Here is a 4666-nt window from a genome sequence, read left to right on the forward strand (position 1 = left end):
GGTTCTGGCAAGTGTCATCTTATAGATGGCTCATTACTACCACGTGACAAGCCACTTCTCAATAGGACAGTGGAACTTGACATATATCTGCAGGCTTTTATGACTTGATGTGATAATGCATGATAAAAAGCCCATGTTACAGGTGAAATACAAATATGCACACGCACATACACACACACAAATGTAAAACCCCAGACCCTGCTCAAACCATCATGCTGCAGATGAACTTTACCACCTACTCAAAACTCTGGGCATGAAAAAGCGCACAGGAGAACCCATTCCAAGCTGGGATAGCGCAGGCTCCTGCCTCATCTTCACACAGCCTCTGCTGATGGCGAGAAAATTATTGCACAGAGGTGTTTTAGCTGAGCAAACAACCAGCACTTCAACATGGCTTTGTTGTATTTACCAGTGCCAGGGTAATTTTCAAAAGGACTTCAAAACAGTAGGATGAGCCTCAGGTCAATGTAGCTGATTTCTGATAGATAATTTTTATGTCTCTCCCCTTTCCATGGGAGGAGCTGCAGAGGGAGCCAGCGACAAGGAACCAAGGTCTGTAAGGTTTTCCTGAGAGCATGTAGCAAATGTAGGAAACTGTGAAGGGGAAGACTATAAATCAGGACCCAAAAGGATGCACTGTCCACAGCAGCAGCTCTGAACCTTCAATGAGACATTTTTTGAGCAAGGTTTTGGAATTTTGGTGGGCTCTGACCTGCAGTTTTCACTTCCAAAATAACTTGACTTTTCTAAAGTGGTAATTTCATTTTCATGATAATGCTAAACTCAAGCCACATGTGCTTTAATTTAAAGCAGGACTCAGGCGGTGGACCCTGCCAAGAAACAGTAGAGAAACATGCTTATTCTACTAGTTTGCTTGAGGCATTCAGCATTTTTGAATGCCTAGGCAGAAATATAGTTTTTAAATAAGCCAATCCCAGAAAGAGAGAGAGAGATTGAGAGACAGAGAGAGAGAGAGAGAAGAGAGAGAAAGAGTGAGAGCAGAAGAGGGAGGGTAGAAGAAGGTTGCAGTACATTTTTGCATTAAGCTTTTGTTGCATTGGCTGGTTAAACAAGAACTGATGACTTGGCAACAGAGCAAATATGGTTTATTGCTTTCACTGGCTGTTTGTTGGGGTTTTTTTATAGCAAAGGTGTTGTCCAGACCCCTTTTCTTTTTCAGACATAAACTGGGATGTTAGACTTCATCATGGCAATGGCTATTAGATTGCTTTAAATATACACTTGGTGGTTGCACAGCTCTTTCTGCTAATTAAATCCCAGTGAGACATATGTTTACAGTCCTTTTGGTGGCATTTTTGGGAGTATTTTAAACTCTCCTTGGAGGCTTAGGAAAGCAACCTTGTCTTTTTATGTAGTAAGAGGAAAAGAGAGAAAGAAAAAAAAAAAAAAGGAGAGAAGAGACAAGAATGAGTAGACTGAGAGAAAGAGAATTTTTCCCCCCTCCTCCAGAAAGCCAGATGATCGGGTTCTTGGATTTTGGGGAACTCAGTGTGAGGTGAGAAGCCAGTTTCTTACCCCCATTAAAGTGCCTTCTTCTGACTCTGGTATTTTTCAGTAGAAAATTTTTCCTTGGATCTCAAACTGCATCACTAAGGCAGGAAACTGTTGTCTTCCTTGTGGAGGAAATTATACATCCCTGGGAGGTTAAAGTCAAAGATTGCACAGTCAGATCTTGATTTTTAGTGACTTCTGCTGGACCTGCAGATACTCGATGCTTTCCTCTGTCAGGCTGCTCTAATTTTAGATGTTCACAAAAGAGATGTAGGTGCTTGACAAGAGGCAAGAGTGGTTGAAAAAAAACCAACATTGATTGCCTACTAGTGAAAATGTGTTTCATCTTATTGGCTTCCAGACACTTACACTAGAGGTGCTCTTGTCTTGTGCCTCTTGGGGATTTTCTTCATCTACATGTGCACAGTGAATAATTACAGGAATTGGAACAGCAATATCCACTGCTTTGTTGCTGCCCCAACTGTCTGTATGTACCTCCATAGTGGCTTGGCACTATGCAACCCCGTTCTATTCATACACATCTGATACTTCCCTTCTACGACACACGAGTGGGGCTTTAATACTTCAGTCAGGGTTTCCTCCTCTGCTTCCCTCAGCCCTGTCCCCAGATGTCCCCGATGGTTAATTCCTGAGCTTTCTGATCAGTGTTACAGTCCCAGGCACCTACAAGCATCCCTAAACTGGGATCCAGCCATTTCCAGCCAAGAAATCTTCCCTGAATGCCAGCTTCACAGTGCAGCATCAGTTTTCTGTTTCCGCAGTATCGGACCATGTCTGAAGCTGGAAGTGGGATCAGCATGACAGATGCAGCTGGGTTCAGGCAAAACCCCTGAAAGACTCCAGGTGCCTGCTGTCATAATTAAAAAAAAAAAAAAAGTACTCATAGGTTAAAAACCCAGTGATCCACATCCTGCTCAGGACAAGTTTTTAAAATCCTGTGAAATAATAACTCATGTTCTCAAACAAAGTGTGGGTTTTTATCTTAAAGAAAATAAAAAGTGCTTTAACAAAGAATTTCTAATTTTGAAAGGCTGAAAGTTGCTGTTCAAACAATTCTTTCCTGGCCCTGGAACGGGCAGCCCTAAGACTGGTTGTTTTACGGTGAAATATCTTCAGTATTTAGTAAAGGAACCACAATGCCTCAAGACAGACATGATTCAATGATTTCCCAAAACAGAGATTTTAAATAAATATTGCATTACATCTTTCTGGTTTTGTTTTGTTTTTATAAGCCATCAGTAACATACATGTAGCTGCTTCCAGGAAGGATGTGCAGGTAGTGAATTATCCATAAGAAATGACCAGGGGCTGAAAGCTCAAAGCTTCCCTCTTTCCTTGAATTACCTGGCTGGCAGGCTATAACAAACATACATGCCACCCACACACTGTTTTAAAAGAGCACTATTAAGGTTGCAAATCAATTCTTAACTCAAAAATGAACCTTAAATCATTTTCCTTGTGTGTATGAATTATATAAGTCTTTAATTAAATGAACAGCTAGTATAGTTTCCACCACCTCATTCAGAATAGATGGTGCTCTCCTAATTCAATATTTTGTTCTCTGCTTATTACCTGAAGTGTGACCCCAGGCCTTATTTACAGTAAAAATCTCATTCTGAAGACAGAATTATTAATTTCCTTGTGGCTTCTCCTGTGGGGCTCACCACCACAGGATCTGTGGGATTCACAAACATTCACTCATCTGTCTTCCCAAAACAGAGAGGAGGGGGTGCTGTTATCCTTATTGGTCTGTCAGAGAAGCAAGGCACAGGGACAGGGAAAGTGGGATCTAGGGGGACACAGCATGAGACATATGGCCTGATCTTGGCTGTAGTTGGGAATGACAGCAGCTTCTGCAAGTCAGAATCCATGATCTTATCAGATACCTGGAAGTTGAGAAATGCAAAGTTAATGACTTGTGGGAAAAGTTTGGCTTCAGTGACCAAAGATCTGTTGAACAGACACCAGGACAGAAGTGAATCCAACCCAACTAATTTAACCAGGAGACCATCCCTTTTTGTCCTGCAACCTTTATTTTCTAGTCTTTTCTTACCCTCTTCATGCTTTGAAAGCACTGAGATAGCAGTACTGAAAATGTCTCCTTCATTCAGAATGTTGGGTGCTGGAGCAGATCTTCTTTGCACTGAATGAGGCAGGGATCAATGGGAAATGTAGGAAGTCATCGAGCCATTAAAATCTGCATGAACACCACAAGAAATCAAACTGAAGTTGCACAAGCAGTCTTAAATTTGGTGATTCCTAATCTTTGCATCATCCTGCAGTTAACATTTGTTGTTTCATTTCCTAGGTTTTTAAGAAGGCAGCCTGAAAAAGTAGACTTGGCCAAGGGACTTAATGGTCCTGGCACCCACATGGGCAATCAGCAGGGCTGGAGCCTCTGTATCACCCTCTTGGACTTCTGCCACTTGAGATAACACAATAATTGGGCAGAGGGAGGCTTTGAGGAGGTTGCCTAACATCTTTAAAAACTGTGTGATTTGTGGTTTTTCAAAAGCCTGAAACTTTGCCAATTCTGGGCAGATTCTCTTGGGGAATGCAAAAGGCTCATCCCAACCATAGCAGCCAGCCAGTAAAATTTGAGATTCCCATTAGAAATCAAAGGGAATTGTGCCCAGAATTTAACAGCAAAAATTAATTTAGTCTTCTTACAAATGGCTATTTCACCCTAAATTTCCCCCCTCCAAAAAGGAATAAAAGAAAATAAATGAGATATAAACTAGCAACCAAAATGGAAAATGTCGGTCCCAACACAGAATCTTGGGAAAGTCACAAAGAATTGAAACTTAGAATGTTTTAATAGTATTTGTTAGGCAATCCTAAAAGTTATTGTGACAGAGAATGTTTATAAGTTTGTCTTTCACTTGGAGCCAGGACGTAATCGTAGAGATGACATGTCACCAGAAGTTATCTTTTACTTGTGCTTTATTTGCTTGTAGCAATGCAACTGAATCAGAAAATGTGATCCATTTATCAGGTGGTTTAGTATCTCTGCTTGGCTTTGTAGTGCTTTCACTGCTCTGGTTAAAATGGTGAGAGGAATATATGCAATGAAAAACCTCAGATCATTACTACATCTATTCCCACTCCTGGATAAGACCTTGAGTAAGCCAAC

At 41.1% G+C, this 4666-nt stretch overlaps 1 long non-coding RNA gene across 1 annotated transcript; it reads right to left on the minus strand.

Annotated features, from left to right (window-relative positions):
• Nucleotides 1–489: 489 nt before the first annotated feature.
• Nucleotides 490–1982, minus strand: LOC113961948. The gene is made up of 3 exons (XR_003532414.1): nucleotides 1882–1982; nucleotides 1537–1657; nucleotides 490–594 (listed from the first exon to the last, which is right to left on the minus strand). It is a non-coding gene; the product is annotated as an uncharacterized LOC113961948 (long non-coding RNA).
• Nucleotides 1983–4666: the final 2684 nt, after the last annotated feature.

The sequence above is a fragment of the Neopelma chrysocephalum genome, unplaced genomic scaffold (assembly GCF_003984885.1).
Source record: "Neopelma chrysocephalum unplaced genomic scaffold, ASM398488v2 Primary Assembly neopelma1_97517, whole genome shotgun sequence".
NCBI lineage: Eukaryota > Metazoa > Chordata > Aves > Passeriformes > Pipridae > Neopelma > Neopelma chrysocephalum.